The sequence below is a fragment of the Ranitomeya variabilis genome, chromosome 6 (assembly GCF_051348905.1).
Source record: "Ranitomeya variabilis isolate aRanVar5 chromosome 6, aRanVar5.hap1, whole genome shotgun sequence".
NCBI lineage: Eukaryota > Metazoa > Chordata > Amphibia > Anura > Dendrobatidae > Ranitomeya > Ranitomeya variabilis.
In genome coordinates this window covers 435,133,078-435,152,528 of record NC_135237.1, presented here as the reverse complement: position 1 = coordinate 435,152,528, position 19,451 = coordinate 435,133,078, and positions in this window count along the sequence as shown.

The following is a 19,451-nucleotide window of genomic DNA, read 5'->3' as shown; positions in this document are numbered from 1 at the left end:
GTCCCTACTTTAAATACTCCTCCACTGACCAGACCACTGCTGCCCGTGTACCCCTGGAACCAATTATAAAGTGCCTACAGCCAGCCCATTTTTTTATGTTAGGCCTTTGAAGCCTGTCTGCGGTCCCTACTTGCAATACTCCTCCACTGACCACAATGCTGCCTGGAGTGCCTGCCTGTGTATCCATGTAACCGATGTAAAACTGCCATGACTGCCTACTGTTTGTTATTTTAGGCCTTTGATAGCCTGTCTGCAGCCCCTACTTGCAATACTCCTCCACTGACCACCAAGCTGCCTGCCCGTGTATCCATGTAACCGCTGTGAAACTGCCATGAGCCTATTGTTTGTTATGTTAGGCCTTTGATAGCCTGTCTGCGGTCCCTACTTTAAATACTCCTCCACTGACCAGACCACTGCTGCCCGTGTACCCCTGGAACCAATTATAAAGTGCCTACAGCCAGCCCATTTTCTTATGTTAGGCCTTTGAAGCCTGTCTGCGGTCCCTACTTTAAATACTCCTCCACTGACCACCAAGCTGCCTGCCCGTGTATCCATGTAACCGCTGTAAAACTGCCATGAGCCTATTGTTTGTTATTTTAGGCCTTTGATAGCCTGTCTGCGGCCCCTACTTGCAATACTCCTCCACTGACCACAATGCTGCCTGGAGTGCCTGCCTGTGTATCCATGTAACCGATGTAAAACTGCCATGACTGCCTACTGTTTGTTATTTTAGGCCTTTGATAGCCTGTCTGCAGCCCCTACTTGCAATACTCCTCCACTGACCACCAAGCTGCCTGCCCGTGTATCCATGTAACCGCTGTGAAACTGCCATGAGCCTATTGTTTGTTATGTTAGGCCTTTGATAGCCTGTCTGCGGTCCCTACTTTAAATACTCCTCCACTGACCAGACCACTGCTGCCCGTGTACCCCTGGAACCAATTATAAAGTGCCTACAGCCAGCCCATTTTCTTATGTTAGGCCTTTGAAGCCTGTCTGCGGTCCCTACTTTAAATACTCCTCCACTGACCACCAAGCTGCCTGCCCGTGTATCCATGTAACCGCTGTAAAACTGCCATGAGCCTATTGTTTGTTATTTTAGGCCTTTGATAGCCTGTCTGCGGCCCCTACTTGCAATACTCCTCCACTGACCACAATGCTGCCTGGAGTGCCTGCCTGTGTATCCATGTAACCGATGTAAAACTGCCATGACTGCCTACTGTTTGTTATTTTAGGCCTTTGATAGCCTGTCTGCAGCCCCTACTTGCAATACTCCTCCACTGACCACACCAATGCTGCCCGTGTACCCCTGGAACCTATTTAAAAGTTCATAGAGCCTAGTTATATATTTTATTTACTATTAATAAGGCCATGATGGACTACGCTGTACCACGCTACAAGCTAACCAGTCGACACTTCTTTTGCGAGAAAAGCCATCCCAACCCTCCACCAGCATGTAGAAGACCGCATTGTCCATGCACTCTGGCAATCTGTGAGTACAAAGGTGCACCTGACAACAGACGCATGGACCTGTAGGCATGGCCACGGAAGATTACGTGTCCATTACGGCGCAATGGGTTAATGTGGTGGATGCATGGTCCACAGGGGACAGCCTACTAAGTCTGTCTGCAGTCCCTAATTCAAATTGTCCTCCACTGTCTAAATCGGAACTTCCACCTTCTGGCTTTCGGCCTATAGTATCAGAAATTAAACTGCATTTGGCCTTCAACTTTGGTTAGGGCCTACTAACGGCTTCTGCCCCTCCCTGGTGTTGCCCTCAACTAAATAAAGCTGAGCTTCAACCTTCCGGCTCTCATTATGTGGTTTTAAAAAAAAAAATGGTGGTTAGGGCCTACTAACGGCTTCTGCCCCTCCCTGGTGTTGTCCTCAACTAAATAAAGCTGAGCTTCAACCTTCCGGCTCTCATTATGTGGTTTTAAAAAAAAAAATGGTGGTTAGGGCCTACTAACGGCTTCTGCCCCTCCCTGGTGTTGTCCTCAACTAAATAAAGCTGAGCTTCAACCTTCCGGCTCTCATTATGTGGTTTTAAAAAAAAAATGGTGGTTAGGGCCTACTAACGGCTTCTGCCCCTCCCTGGTGTTGCCCTCAACTAAATAAAGCTGAGCTTCAACCTTCTGCTCCAAATTACCATTTTGAAAAATGCAATAGGCTTTTCAGGCCTACTAAAGGTGTCTGTCTGTGTGCCCCTCCCTGGTGTTGTCCTCAACTAAATAAAGCTGAGCTTCAACCTTCCGGCTCTCATTATGTGGTTTAAAAAAAAAAAATGGTGGTTAGGGCCTACTAACGGCTTCTGCCCCTCCCTGGTGTTGTCCTCAACTAAATAAAGCTGAGCTTCAACCTTCCGGCTCTCATTATGTGGTTTTAAAAAAAAAATGGTGGTTAGGGCCTACTAACGGCTTCTGCCCCTCCCTGGTGTTGCCCTCAACTAAATAAAGCTGAGCTTCAACCTTCTGCTCCAAATTACCATTTTGAAAAATGCAATAGGCTTTTCAGGCCTACTAAAGGTGTCTGTCTGTGTGCCCCTCCCTGGTGTTGTCCTCAACTAAATAAAGCTGAGCTTCAACCTTCCGGCTCTCATTATGTGGTTTAAAAAAAAAAAATGGTGGTTAGGGCCTACTAACGGCTTCTGCCCCTCCCTGGTGTTGCCCTCAAGTAAATAAAGCTGAGCTTCAACCTTCTGCTCCAAATTACCATTTTAAAAAATGCAATAGGCTTTTCCGGCCTACTAAAGGTGTCTGCCCCTCCCTGGTGTTGTCCTCAACTGAACAAAGCTGAGCTTCCACATTCTGGCTTTCGCCCTATACTATCAGATATTAAACTGCATTTGGCCTACTAGTGTGGTTAGGCCCTTGAAACAGTGTCTGCTGCTCTTGGGTTTGCTACTCCACTGAACAAAGCAATGCCGCCTGTTTAGTCCTGTTACCAATTTTGAACTGCATGTAGCCTACTTTATTCTTTGGCCCTATATCTGTTTCCTCCTCATCCTGCCCATTGCCCAGCCACTGCTAAATGAGTCTGCTGGTACATTGACCTAGACCACTACATTCCCCTTGTACTCTACACAGCCAGAATCTGTCCCTGCTGAAAGTAAGGTTCCCCTTCCCGCATGTTATACCACCTTACACAGGGACAAAGAGGAAGGTGCAGATGAAAGTGCAGGTTCCTTCATCAGGTGGGGGGGCATACTCGTTGGCGACGTCACTGGCACAGGGCCCCTCAGAGTACGCAAAAGTGTCGCTGCTGGTGGGAGGCGCCCCCGCCATGCAAACACACCGCCGTACTTTGAGGGGCCCTGTGCCAGTGGCAATGCGAACGAGTGGGCCCCCCCCCTGCTTGCTCAGGATCACAGCACTTGCAACTTTTAAATACTTACCTTTCCCTGCAACACCGCCGTGACGTAGTCCGCATTTCCTGGGCCCACGAAAAACTTGAGCCAGCCCTACTCCCCCCACAACTTTCACCCAATTCCCTATGCCCAACTATTATTATACAGTTAATTAAGATTGGCAAGCTTCAGAAACAAGAATGGATGTTTTTGGCATTAAAATGGGCACTGTAGGTGTTTTCCTGGCCTCCACTCACTGCCGACTATGCTTCCCCATTGACTTGCATTGGGTTTCGTGTTTCGGTCGATCCCCGACTTTTAGCGATAATCGGCCGACTGCACTCGACTCGACTCTGGACAAAATCGGGTTTCCCAAAACCCTACTCGATCTTAAAAAAATGAAAGTCGCTCAACCCTATTTATGACATCATCGTCGCCATGGCAACCATTATGACAGCTACGTCGGTACTGTGCCCGTCGCTGATTGATCGAGGCCCATGCGGCCTCGACCAATCAGAGACGCGGGATTTCCAGGACAGACAGAAAAACCCTTAGACAATTATATATATAGATACCGTGTATTGCCCCCTCTAACATCAATGAGAGCTTGAATTCTTTTGTGGTAGTTGTAGATGAGGTTGTTCATTTTCTCAGATGGTAAAGCTGCCCATCCTTCTTGGTTTCTCCATACTTCCATGGCTGTAATGCGTTGGTCTCCAGGAAATTGGTTGCCGTAGGTGGCGCATATGTAGATTGAGATCTCGGGAGACGAGATCTCAGTACCGAGATCTCGTCTCCCGAGATGTTGGCACCAAGTTCTCGTCTTCCGAGATCTCATCTGCGCATGCGCTTTCTCTGGTGGCCATTTTCCTGGAGACCACAGTAATACAGCAATTGAAGTGCGGTGGCTCCGTGCTTTAAAAAAATGTCGGCAGAGCTCCCGCGCCACTGAGCATTTCTAAAACTGCCACACACTAGCCTGGGATGGATGTGTGGAGGCTCTGGGATTTCACAAAATGTCGGCGGAGCCCCGCACCACTGAGAATCTGCGACACTGCCTCGCATCAGCCTGGAATGGATGTGTGAGGGCTTTCACAAAATAGCGGACCACCGAACCTGCCGCACCGGCCTGGGATGAGCCAGTGTTGAACTTTTTTTTTTTTTCTAAAATGATTAAACAGTACTTACAAAAGATTTCTTGCTTGGAAGAATGCAATCATTCTAAAAGCAGACATAATTGGATTTAAAGAATCCAAGATAACTTCAAAAAACCCTCCCACATTCACTTTTCAACCAATAGAAAAAGTAATTGATGTGAATGGAAGACTCCATATTTTAATTTGCAAAACAGAGGATCACATAAACTTTTATCAAAAATAAAAAAATCCAGAGAGGTAACCTAAGTTGGTTTGGAGATTCTAATATCATTCCTAATAGTCATTTAGATACAACAGGCCCATCTAGACAAAATAATACCCTAAACGATTGGTCAGCAAGAGATTTTGTCTCCCAAGATCTCAATCTACACATGTGCCGCTTCCGGAAGCCAATTTCCTGGAGACCAACGCATTACAGCAATGGAAGTGTGGGGGCTCCTGGCTTTCACAAAATGTCGGCGGAGACCTCGCGCCACTGAGCATCTCCAAAACTGCTTTGCATCAGCCTGGGATGGATGTGTGGAGGCTCCAGGATTTCACAAAATGTCGGGGAAGCCTCTGCACCACCGAGCATCTGCGAAACTGCCGCGCATCAGCCTGGGATGAGACTCCTGGTAAGTACATCCGGACTATAAGACACACCCCCATTTTCCTCCAAAGTTTGTGGGGAAAAAAGTGCAGCTTATTTTTTGAAAAATATGGTAATTATATTATGCTCGGATTCCATAATGTTACTTACCTTTGACCACACTCTCACTTTATCAAGTTTAATAAGGTGTTTTTTTTTATTTTGTTCTGTTTTTGTAAACACAATTATATTTATTGTACATAAAAATATATATATATTTGTTGGATATTTTTCAAATTCTTGACTTTAATAAGTTATTTATAGTTTATGCTTTGAAATCTTGTCTAGTCACATGTCAGGAAATTTTGTAGATTGAGAAAACATAGGTTATTATTATTATTTATTGTTATAGCGCCATTTATTCCATGGCGCTTTACATGTGAGGAGGGGTATACATAATAAAAACAAGTACAATAATCTTAAACAATACAAGTCATAACTGGTACAGGAGGAGAGAGGACCCTAGGTTGAGACGTATGTCTCAAATAACAGAAGCGCAGGATCGTGAGCACACCTGAACATACATACCTCAGTCAGCCATGGAGCAGCACTGTGACATGTGAAGAAATACATCTTCTCCCTGCTGACTAAAATATATGTGTTTACAATGCTGCTTTTCTGTCACCTGAGACACACAACTCACGCTGTATTTTTTTCAGGCTGCAACCCATCCTGAAACATGACTATGACAGGCTGCAGTTTCAAATATGTCATGCAGGGCCATTTTATCACATTCTTGAAGTACTCCTTTAACAACTATCTTTACCATAAAGAAAAAAAAAGAGTTCTGGAAGTGATTATATGGGTCCACACAGCCATTATATCAGTATTATCAAGTCTGTCTTGGATAACAAGAAGAGACAGAACTATTTCGGCAAGCCTACATCTACATGAGATCTGTTATTGGTTCACGATATTTGGAACAACATTCCAGCTGAGTTCCTGCAAAAGTGCAAGTTTTTACATATACACACGTTTTACATTTACACACATACATATATAAAAACACACATTAACATACATACACACACATACAGTACATTCATGCACACTACAGACACACACACACATACATACATATACTATACATATACTGTGGGTACGGAAATTATTCATACCCTTTAAATTTTTCACTCTTTTTTTCATTGCAGCCATTTGGTAAATTCAAAAAAGTTAATTTTTTTTCTCATTAATGTACACTCTGTACCCCTTCTTGACTGAAAAAAAAAACGAAATGTAGTAATTTTTCCAAATTTATTAAAAAATAAAAAAAGAAATATCACATGGTCATAGGTATTCAGACCCTTTGCTTAGTGTTGAGTAGAAGCACCCTTTTGAGCTAGTACAGCCATGAGTCTTCTTGGGAATGATGCAACAATTTTTTCACACCTGGATTTGGGGATCATCTGCCATTCTTCCTTGCAGATTCTCTCCAGTTCTGTCAGGATGGATGGTGAATGTTGGTGGACAGCCATTTTCAGGTTTATCCAGAGATGCTCAATTGGGTTTAGGTCAGGGCTTCGGCTGGGCCAGTCAAGAACGGTCACAGGGTTGTTCTGTAGCCACTGCTTTGTTATTTTAGCTGGGTGCTTAGGGTCATTGTCTTGGTGGAAGGTGAACCTTTGGCCACGTCTGAGGTCCAAGGCACTCTGGAAGAGGTTTTCATCCAGGAAATCTCTGTACTTGGCCGCATTCATGTTTTCTTCAATGACAACTAGTCGTCCTGTCCCTGCAGCTGAAAAACACCCCCATAGTATGATGCTGCCACCACCATGTTTCATTGTTGGGATTATATTAGGCAGGTGAAGAGCAGTGCCTGGTTTTCTCCACACATACCGCTTAGAATTATCACCAAAAAGATCTATCTTCGTCTCATCAGACCAGAGAACCTTATTTCTCATAATCTGGGAGTCCTTCATGTGTTTTTTGGCAAACTCTGTGTGGGCTTTCATATGTCTTGCACTGAGGAGAGGCTTCTGTTGGGCCACTCTGCCATAAGGGCCCAACTGGTGGAGGGCTGCAGTGATAGTTGACTTTGGTGAACTTTCTCCCATCTCTCTACTGCATATCTGGAGCTCAGCCACAGTGATCTTTGGGTTCTTCTTTACCTCTATCACCAAGGCTCTTCTCCCACAATTGTTCAGTTTGGCTGGACAGCCAGGTCTGGGAAGAATTCTGGTGGTCCCAAACTTCTTCCATTTAAGGATTATGGAGACCACTGTGCTCTTAGGAACCTTGAGTATTGCAGAAATTCTGTTGTAACCTTGGCCAGATCTGTGCCTTGCAACAATTTTGTCTCTGAGGTCCTTGGCCAGTTCCTTTGACCTCATGATTCTCATTTGGTTTTACATGCACTGTAAGCTGTGAGGTCTTATATAGACAGGTGTGTGCCTTTCCAAATCAAGTCCTATCAGTTTAATTAAACAAAGCTGGACTCCAATGAAGGAGTAGAACCATCTCAAGGAGGATCACAAGGAAATGGACAGCATGTGACTTAAAAGTGAGTATCTGAGCAAAGGGTCTGAATACTTATGATCATGTGATATTTCAGTCAGTTTTTCTTTTTTATTACATTTGCAAAAAATTCTTCATTTCTGTTTTTTTAAGTCAAGATGGGGTTCAGAGTGTACATTAATGTGAAAAAAATGAACTTTTTTGAATTTACCAAATGGCTGCAATGAAACAAAGAGTGAATGAAATATTTAAAGGGGTCTGAATAATTTCCTTACCCACTGTACATACACATACAGGTGCTTCTTATAAAATTAGAATATCATCAAAAAGTTTATTTATTTCAGTTCTTCAATATAAAAAGTGAAACTCATATATTAAATAGAGTCATTACAAAAAGAGTGATCTATTTCAAGTGTTTATTTCTGTTAATATTGATGATTATGGCTTACACCGAATGAAAACCCAAAAGTAATTTTCCCAGTAAATTAGAATAATTAATGAAAAAACAATTGCAAAGGCTTCCTAAGCATTTAAAAAGGTCCCTTAGTCTGTTTCAGAAGGCTCCACAATCATGGGGAAGACTGCTGAATTGACAGATGTCCAGAATGCAGTCATACATTTCAGAAGGCCAACATTTCGGATTTTAAAATCAGTTTTCAAGCTGGTGTTATAAAGTATTCTAATTTACTGTGATGATGACTTTTGGGTTTTCATTGGCTATAAGCCATAATCATCAACATTAACAGAAATAAACAAAATAGATAACTCTGTTAGTAACTATATAATATATGCGTTTCACTTTTTGTATTGAAGAACTGAAATAAATTAACTTTTTGATAATGTTCTAATTTTCTGAGAAGCACCTGTATAAATATACATATATACAGTGGGGAAAATAAGTATTTGATACACTGCCGATTTTGCAACTTTTCCCACATTCAAACAATTTAGAGGTCTGCAATTTTTATTGTAGGTACACTTCAACTGTAAGTGTACAAAGAGACAGAATCCTAAAAAAAATCCCAAAAATCGCAATGTATGATTTTTACATAATTAGCATTTTATTGCATGAAATAAGTATTTGATACAATAGAAAAACTGAAAGTAATATTTGGTACAGAAACCTTTGTCTGTAATTAAACTGGTCAGATGTTTCTTGTAGTTCTTGACCAAGTTTGTACACACTCCAGCAGGGATTTTGGCACACTCCGGATCTTTCAGGTTTTGGGATGTAACTGGGCAACATTGAGTTTCAACTTCCTCCAAACATTTTCTATTGGGTTCAGGTCTGAAGACTGGCTAGGCCACTCCAGGGCCTTAAAATGCTTCATACGGAGGCACTCCTTAGTTGCCGTGGCTGTGTGTCTGCAGAAAAGCACCCCCAAAGTATGATGTTTCCCCACCATGCTTAACAGTTGGGACAGTGTTCTTGGGGTTGTACTCATCCTTCCTCTTCCTCCAAACACGGAGTGTGGAGTTGATATCTAAAAGTTCTATTTTGGTCTCATCCAATTACATAACCCTCTCCCATGCCTCCTCTGGATCATCAAGAAGATCATTGGGGAACTTCAAATGGATCTGGACATGTGCTGATGTAGGCAGGGGGATCTTGAGTGCATTGCAGGATTTTAAGCCATGACGGCACAATGAGTTACTAACAGTAATATTTGAGACTGATCCCAGCTGTCTTCAGGTCATTGACCTGGTCCTCCCATGTATTTCTGGGCTGTTTCTTGACCTTTCTCAGAATCACCCTTACCCAACAAAGTGAGATCCTGCATGAAGCCCCAGACCAAGGAAGATTGAAATGTTTCTTCCATTTTCTAATAATTATGCCAACAGTTGTTGCCTTCTCACTAAGTTGTGTGCCTATTGTCCTATAGCCCAACCCAGCCTTGTGCAGGTCTATAATTTTGTCCCTGGTGTCCACAGACAGCTCTATGGTCTTGGCCATGGTGGAGAGATTAGAGTGTGAGTGATTGAGTGTGAACAGGTGTATTTTATACAGGTAATAAGTTCAAATAGGTGCAATTAATACAGGCAATGAGTGCAGAGTAGGAGGGCTTCTTAACCCCTTCATGACCATAGCTTTTTTCATTTTTGCGTTTTCGTTTTTCACTCCCCTTCTTCCCAGAGCCATAACTTTTTTATTTTTCTGTCAATATAGCCATGTGAGGGCTTATTTTTTGCGGGATGAGTACTTTGGAACAATATCACTGGTTTTACCATGTTATGTAACAGAAAACGGAAAAAAAATTCCAAGTGCGGTGAAATTGCAAAAAAGTGCAATCCGACACTTGTTTCTTGCTTGGCATTTTTGCTAGGTTCACTAAATGCTAAAACTGACCTGCCATAATGATTCTCCAGGTCATTACGAGTTCATAAATAATAATAAACTTGTCACTCAACTCATAAGAATCCGTTGAAGAATTTTTTAATGCAGTCCAAAATTAAGGTACAAGGTTTTGGACGTTAATAGACCTTCATCAGAATTCCGACTGCTTAAAATATATTAGAGTGGGTCTCTATGAAGATGGAGGCCTAGCAGAAAAAGGAAATCGTCCTGTGGTGCAGGTGAATAGAGTGACACATAAGGGTCCGGTATCAGCCGGTGAAGAAATGTAAGGATCTACGGTGGATAGTGGTCATGTGTACACATCCAATGCGGTGTCCGCCGCTTGTTGGAGTAGACGGCGGACACTATGTTGGATGCATACACACGCCCACTATCCACCACCGATAGATCCTTACATCAATAAAATAAGTTATGTTGCAAAGCAAGCTTTCGGGACTTCTTAGGTCCCTTCCTCAGACATGGTATAACAAAGTTTCTGAAGAAGTCCCAAAAGCTTGCTTTGTAACATCATTTTTTAATTTTTGCTAGCCATTAAAAGGTATCAGAACTACAAGATTATCTTGTTTTTCACACTGGGAGCATTATTTTTTCAACTGACTAACACGGTACCAAAAGCCTTTTTTTTCTTTTAAATAAAATTCTACTAGAACAGCTAAACTTTAAATGGGGCTAATTAGAATCATTGTAAAGGATGACAACTGTGTGCTGACTACTATTTAAAATGAGTGGCTAATTCTGAACACAATTACAATTATAAGAGGTTGTGCACACTTATGGAATTTTCATTTGGTTATTTTTATTCCCCCACACAAAATTATTTTAGTTTATTTCTCAATGGATTTGTACAGATTATAGGGTACATTGAAGGTGAAAAAAATTCTGGAATGATTCTTCTTAGTACGATTTTTACCCATTAAAAAACTACCATTTTAACAGGTATGTGCACAGTTTTTATATCCGTTATACATACATTTATGCATACATATATACAGTGGCATGTAAAAGTTTGGACACTCCTGGTCAAAATTACTGTTATTGTGAATCAGTTAAGTAATTTGAAGTTTAAATGATCTCTAAAAGGCTTAAAGTTAAAGATGACACATTTGCTTTGTATTTTAGACAAAAAGTAAATGTATATTTTAATCTCTTACATTTTAAAAATTGCAAAAAGGGAAATGGGCCAAATGCAAAAGTTTGCCACCTTGCATGGTTAGTATCTAGTAGCCCCCCCCCCCCCCCTTCCCTTGAAACTATGACAGCTTGTAAATGCTCTTTGTAGCCAGGCAGGAGTCTTCCAATTTTTTTCATCCATTCTTCCTTGGAAAATTCTTCTAGTGAGATTCCTGGATCATCTTGCATGCCCTGCTATTTTGAAGTCTAGTCACAGATTTTAATAATGTTCAGATCAACGTCCTGTGAGGACCATTGTAAAACCTACAGATGGCACCTTATTAGGTAGTCTATTGTGGATTTTGAAATGTGTTTAGGATCATTACCCATTTGTAGAAGCCATCCTTTTTTCAAATTCAGCTGTTTTACAGATGGTGTTATGTTTGCATCAAGAATTTATTGAAATCTCAATGAATCCATTCTACCCTCTACCCATGAAATGTTCCCCGTGCCATTGGCTCCAACACAATCCCAAAGCAGGATTTATTCACCTCCATGCTTAATGGTTGTGAGTTGTTCTTTTTCTGAAATTCTGTGCCTTTTTTTCTCCACACATACCTTTGATCATTGTGGCTCAAGAGTTCTATTTTAACCTCATAGATCCACAGGATTTGTTTCCAAAATGCATAAGATTAGTTTAGATGTTCTTTTGCATACTTCTGACCCTGAATTTTATGGTGAGGATGCAGGAGAGGTTTTCTTCTGATGACTCTTCCATGAAGACCATATTTTTGCAGTTGTCTCTGAACAGTAGAACAATATATCACAACCCCAGAGTTTGGTAAATCTTTCTGAATGTCTGATTTGCCTCTCTAGCAATCCTTAGAGCAGCTCTCACTAAAATTTAGCTTGGTATTCCAGACCTTATCTTGACCTCTACTGTTTCTGTTAACTGCCATTTCTTAATTACATTTCAAATTAAAGAAAGGGCAACTTGAAAATGATTTGTTATCACCTTATAGCCTTCTCCTGCTTTGTGGGCCTCCACCATTTTCATTTTCAGAGTGCTAGGCAGCAGCTTAGAAGAACCCACGGCTGCTCTTTTTTGGCACAAGGTTAGAGGAGGTTGGCATAGTGAACAACCCATAACCCTAATAGGCTAATTAAGGTCTGAAACATTGGTCAAAGTTATCAGAGCACTTTTGTATATGCTCATTTCCCTTTTTGCAATTTTTAAAATGATAAAAAAAGATTATATATATATATATATATATATATATATATATATACTGTGTATATATATATATATATATATATATATATATATATATATATATATATATATATATTCCACCCACACCCAGACTCATAGTAAAACAGGTGGTCAGGAACAATGTCCCCACCCCTGTGCGTATAACTCCCAATAGGAACTATATAAGAGGAGGACAACGGGAGTATATATAGAAAAGTAACAATTTTATTGAAAAACACAATTAAAAACACACACATTTAAAAGACACCAAATGAATGTACCAGGAATCCATATTATATCCCATTTTAACAACCAACCATTGGAATGTACAAAGAGAAGATGTGCGGTAACTCCATGTAATCCTACCAAGTGGACCCAGTTCCCAATGACCACCCTATATCCGCAGTAATACATATAAGCCTGTGCAACTATGAAGTTAGAAAAGGTGCCAATACAAGAACCTGATCCACAATGGAGACTAACATGGAGAGTGCCCGGAGGAGCAGCAAGAGTAACAAGCCATGCGGCGTTAGAAAATCCACCTCCCAAAGCACAAGCACAATCTTACCCACATGAGGATCCCTGGACTGAGCGTCACCCCCGACGCACGTTTCGCTGCTATCCTAGTGGCTTTCTCAAGGGGAAGTGTCATCAAGAGAATGCCAAGAGTGTGCAAAGCAGCCATCAAAGCAAAAGGTGGCTACTTTGAAGAACCTAGAATATAAGATACGATTTCAGTTGTTTCACACTTTTTTGTTAAGTATAGAATTCCACATGTGTTAATTCATAGTTTTGATGCCTTCAGTGTGAATGTACAATTTTCATAGTCATGAAAATACAGAAAAATCTTTAAATGAGAAGGTGTGTCCAAACTTTTGGTCCATACTGTATATATACAAATACTAGATGTTCCCAGCCAGCTAACGCTCGGCACGTTCATTGCTATCTAATTAATGCTGCTGGTGATTAAACTAAAGTAAATAATGACAACATTCAATAGCGCTTACGCAGGTGGTAAATTAACTTAAAATGAAGTTAATAACAATAGTGTGGTGATGTGTTGGGGGCGGGATTATGTGTGGTGATGTGGTGGGGGGGCGGGATTATGTGTGGTAATGGGGTGGAGGGGGCGGGATTATGTGTGGAAATGGGGTGGGGGGCAGGGTTATGTGTGGTAATGGGGTGGGGGCGGGATTATGTGTGATGATGTGGTGGGGGGCGAGATTATGTGTGGTAATGTGGTGGGGCAGGATTATCTGTAGTAATGTGGTGGGGGGGCAGGATTATGTGTGGTAATGTGGTGGGGGGGGCGAGATTATGTGTGGTAATGTGGTGGGGGGCGGGAAAATCTGTGGTAATGTGGTGGGGGTGGGATTATGTGTGGTAATGTGGTGGGGGGCAGGATTGTGTGTGGTAATGTAGTGGGGGGCGGGATTATGTGTGGTAATGTGGTGGGGGTGGGATTTTGAGTGGTAATGTGGTGGGGGGCGGGAATATCTGTGGTAATGTGGTGGGGGGTGGGATTATGTGTGGTAATGTGGTGGGGAGGCGGGAATATCTGTGGTAATGTGGTGGGGGGGCGGGATTATGTGTAGTAATGTGGTGGGGGCGGGATTATGTGTGGTAATGTGGTGGGGGGCGGGATTATGTGTGATACTGTGGTGGGGGGTGGGATTATGTGTGGTAATGTGGCGGGCAGGATTATGTGTAGTAATGTGGTGGGGGGAGGGATTATCTGTAGTAATGTGGTGGGGGGGCGGGATTATGTGTGGTGATGTGGTGAGCGAGCGGGATTATGTGTGGTAATGTGGTGGGCGGGCGGGATCATGTGTGGCAATGTGGTGGGGCGGGATAATGTGTGGTAATGTGGTGGGGGGCGGGATTATGTGTGGTAATGTGGTGGGGGGCCTGGATTATGTGTGGTAATGTGGTGGGGGCGGGAATATCTGTGGTAATGTGGTGGGGGGGCGGGATTATGTGTGGTAATGAGGTGGGGGGCCTGAATTATGTGTGGTAATGTGGTGGGGGCGGGAATATCTGTGGTAATGTGGTGGGGGGTGGGATTATGTGTGGTGATGTGGTGGGCAGGCGGGATTATGTGTGGTAATGTGGTGGGGGGCGGGATTATGTGTGGTAATGTGGTGGGGGGCCTGGATTATGTGTGGTAATGTGGGTGGGGGGGCGGGATTAGGTGTGGTAATGTGGTGGGGGCGGGATTATGTGTGGTAATGTGGTGGGGGGCAGGATTATGTGTAGTAATGTGGTGGGTTGCGGGATTATGTGTAGTAATGTGGTGGGGGCGGGATTATTGTGGTAATGTGGTGGGGGGGCAGGATTATGTGTGGTAATGTGGTGGGGGGTGAGATTATCTGTAGTAATGTGGTGGGGGGTGGGATTATGTGTGGTAATGTCATGGGTGGTGTGATTTTGTGTGGTAATGGGGTGGGGGGTGGGATTATGTGTTGTAATGTGGTGGGGGTGGGATTATGTGTGGTAATGTGGTGGGGGGCCTGGATTATGTGTGGTAATGTGGTTGGGGGCGGGAATATCTGTGGTAATGTGGTGGGGGGCGGGATTATGTGTGGTAATGTGGTGGGGGGCGGGATTATGTGTGGTGATGTGGTGGGGGGCCTGGATTATGTGTGGTAATGTGGTGGGGGGGCGGGAATATCTGTGGTAATGTGAGGGGGCAGGATTATGTGTGGTGATGTGGTGGGCGGGTGGGATTATGTGTGGTAATGTAGTGGGGGCGGGAATATCTGTGGTAATGTGGTGGGGGGGCAGGATTATGTGTGGTAATGTGGTGGGGGCGGGATTATGTGTGGCAATGTGGTGGGGGGCGGGATTATGTGTAGTAATGTGGTGGGGGGCGGGATTATGTGTGGTATTGTGGTGGGGGGCGGGATTATGTGTGGTAATGTGGGGGGGCGGGATTTTGTGTGGTAATGTGGTGGGGCGGGATTATCTGTGGTAATGTGGTGGGGGGCGGGATTATCTGTAGTAATGTGGTGGGGGGGCGGGATTATGTGCGGTTATGTCGTGGGTGGCGGGATTATGTGTGGTAATGTGGTGGGGGGTAGGATTATGTGTGGTAATGTTGTGAGTGGCGGGATTATGTGTGGTAATGTGGTGGGGGGCAGGATTATGTGTGGTAATGGGGGGGCAGGATTATGTGTGGTAATGGGGTGGGGGCGGGATTCTGTATGGTAATGGGTGGGGGGCGGGATTATGTGTGGGGATGTAGTGGGGGGGTGGGATTTGTGGGGGGCGGGATTGTGTGTGGTGATGTGGTGCGGATTGTGTGTGGTAATGTGTTGGGGGCGGGATTATGTGTGGTGATGTGGTGGGGGGCGGAGCTACTGTGCAGAGGGTGGGATTAGCGAGTAATCACGATGCCTCATATATATAGATATATATATATATATATATACTGTATATATACACTGCTAAAAAAATAAAGGGAACACTTAAACGACAGAATATAACTCCAAGTAAATCAAACTTCTGTGGAATCAAACTGTCCACTTAGGCCTCTTTCACACTTCAGTTCTTTGGCGTCAGTCTAAAACCGCCATTTTCATCAAATAACGGATCCGTCATTTTTTTTTACGGATCCGTTATTTTCCCCATAGACTTGCATTAGCGACGGATTGTGGCGGATGGTCGTCCGTTCCATCCGCCATACGACGGATCCGTCGAAATTTGGCAGACGTTGTCTAGACATTGACGGACTTTGTAACATTTTCTTTCTACGCCTAATTGGCGGTCCGCGATCCGTCATTTGGCGGATCCGTCGCCCCAATCCATTTTTTTCAACTGAGCATGCTCCAAAAAGTAGATACTTTTCCCAGACAACCCCAAAACTATATAAACAGGACAGGTGGGCCTCATTTCTCAATGTGTCATCAAGAGAGAACACAGACCGTGCCAGCAAGAGAGAGACCGTGCCAGCAAGAGAGAGAGACCGTGCCAGCAAGAGAGAGACCTGCCAGCAAGAGAGAGACCGTGCCAGCAAGAGAGAGACTGTGCCAGCAAGAGACAGACCCTGCCAGCGAGACATACCCTGCTAGCAAGAGAGACAGATCCTGCCAGCAAGACGTACCCTGCTTGCAGCCATCAAGACACTGCCAGAGACTGCTATGTGAGTACTGCCATCCAGCGTGTCTGTGTGCCCGCCTTGCATGTTTTTTATTTTTCATACTGTGCTGGTATTTTTAATGGCTGTGCTGTGACATGTGTGTGGGTTTGTGTATAAATGCTGTGTGATGTGTGTGCCCGACCGCCCGCCTTGCATGTTTTTTATTTTTCATACTGTGCTGGTATTTTTAATGGCTGTGCTGTGACATGTGTGTGTGTGTATAAATGCTGTGTGATGTGTGTGCCCGACCGCCCGCCTGCCTTGCATGTTTTTTATTTTTCATACTGTGCTGGTATTTTTACTGGCTGTGCTGTGACATGTGTGTGTGTGTATAAATGCTGTGTGATGTGTTCTGCCTTTTTTTTTATTTTTCATACATTAACATACTGTACTGCTATTTCAAATAAAGAGCAGTGTAGCTCCTACTTTCCAACCAAAAAAAAGAAAAAAAAAATTGTAATAAAAATTACACAAAACTGTCCGTAGTATGATTTCAAGATAAATGTATAACTGGTCTACATTCAATAAAGGTGTTTGAGGTTCTATATATATAAATGCAGAATGCAAACCTTTGGTATACAAAATGTTATCTGGTTATAGAAAATAGTAACTAGGGTAACCATAATTTTCATTTTTGGGTATTGGTATTTTAACTTTGAATGAGGGAATTTTTTTATAAGGTTGAAACTGTCTGGAGGAGGGGGTGGGGTAGGTTTACCAACATGCGCATGGCGCATATCAAGATTGAAGTAGTTTTGGTGTTGCTTTCAAGGAATTTTAGGGGAAACAGGAGGTGGAGGGTTTTGCAGCTTGTACTTCAAGCATATCAAGTTAATTTTTTTTTTTTAGGTGTGGTTACAATTTTTTTTTTTTTGGGGGGGGGGGGGAATGTAATTTGGCATGGCATACCAATACATAATCATTCTAATTAAAACTGTCTTTAATTTGGAAGATTTTAGTGGTACCAAGCAAGGAACCCAAGATACACGCAGGCAGGCGTATGGTATAGTATAGTATAGTATAGTAGCTTAGAACTCTCTTTATACTTGCAGATTCTAGGGACCAAGAGGCACCCAAGACAGACGCAAGCAGGCCCCAATGTTTTGAAAACAGATGTAAGTATAAAGTCCCGAAGAGCTGCGTCTATCCTTTTGTATAGTAGCTTAGAAGTCTCTTTGTACTTGCAGATTCTAGGGACCAAGAGGCACCCAAGACAGACGCAAGCAGGCCCCAATGTTTTGAAAACAGATGTAAGTATAAAGTCCCGAAGAGCTGCGTCTATCCTTTTGTATAGTAGCTTAGAAGTCTCTTTGTACTTGCAGATTCTAGGGACCAAGAGGCACCCAAGACAGACGCAGGCAGAAAACAGATACCATAATGTCTCCTTCTGAGACACCTGAGTTTTTTTTTTTCTTGATAATTTGTTTATTTATTTATAATTTATTTAATAATTATTACAATTATTTATAAATTATTTATTCTGTTTCCACAGGAAGCTGAAGCAGAGGGGCTTCCAGAAGGAGACGGGCAGGGTGGAGAAATGAGAGGAGCGGGAGCGCATAGTGTAAGTTTTGCAGAGACAGATCCTCACATAAAACACTCTACACCCAACACAAACATTCAGCACAGCCCACACACAGTACATATGCCTCCATCCAAGCACATAATTTATTTATTTTATTTTTTTTTTTTATTAGTCTTCACAATCCGGGGCACGACGTAGAGTTCCTCAGAGCACCTCCCATAGTCGTCGGAATGCTAGTCGTGGCGGTCACCGAAGAGTAAGTTCCTTTTTTGGTTTGGTGTTTAGCAAACTGTAAAATTTATGTGGTATAATCTTTCCCTTTTTATTCATTTTTTTTGTTGCTTCACAGCGTGCTCCCGAACAGGATGAGGAAGAGGAGGGGATAGATGTTGACACCCTCATCCAAGCGGTCCAAAGTCGGGAACCGTTATGGAGCATGTCGGACCGCCGCCATGCTGACCAGTTCGTCACCCGACGGCTATGGGAGGAAGTGTGCAGTGTTGTTATTGATAACTGGGAGGAACTCAAAGCTGGGGCCCAGGATCTAGCGCGTAAGTATTCACACTTCATTAACTTATGTTATCATGATTTAATGTGTTGTATAGTAACCAATTTTTGTTTTATCTTTCCAGGTAACAGGGTTATCGTGCGGTGGCGGTCACTCAGGGATCGCTTCAAGAGGGAGTTCAACAAGGAGATGCAGGCCCCGAGTGGATCTAGAGGATGCAGGAGCAGATACAAATATGCGAGAGCCCTGTCGTTCCTCCGGTTGACGCTGCTGAGCAGAAGGTAAATATTCAACACCACATGTTTTCAGTCAAACTGTTAAAATGTGTAACCTTCAATTTTTCTTGGCAGCAAGGGCAATTGTGATATCAAGATAATAATAGGTTTTTTTTTTTCTTCTTTAACAGTACTGTCTGCAGCACTCGGGAGCCTGCATCAGAGTTGCACCCCTCTGGAGCGATCTCACAGGGGTCCGCCACCGGGGACCACGTTGACCCCTCTGTATCTGTACCTTCCCTTTTGTGTGATCCCTCGGCCCCATCCACCAGCGCTGGAGCAGCAGGGCGGACTTCGTCACTTGAAGCTGCAGGTGATGAGTTAGAGTTCCCTTTACCCCACCCCTCTGACAATGCCGCAACATCTAGACCACCTTTGGGGTCAGAACGGCAGCGCCAGAGAGGTCAGGAAAGGAGCTATGCACCTGAGTTTTTGCATCTGAATGCAGCCTTCCAGAATGCCATCAAACTTTTGGGTGAGCAAACATCTGCTGTTGACAGATGCACAGTGACACCATCTGCAGCAAGTTGATGCTGCAGCTCTCTGGAGGTGGTCTGAGGATTGTCCTTGACTGATCTCACCATTCTTCTTCTCTGCCTTTCTGATGTTTTTCTTAGCCTGCCACTTCTGGCCTTAACAAGAACTGTACCTGTGTTCTTCCATTTCCTTACTATGTTCCTCACAGTGGAAATTGACAGGTTAAAC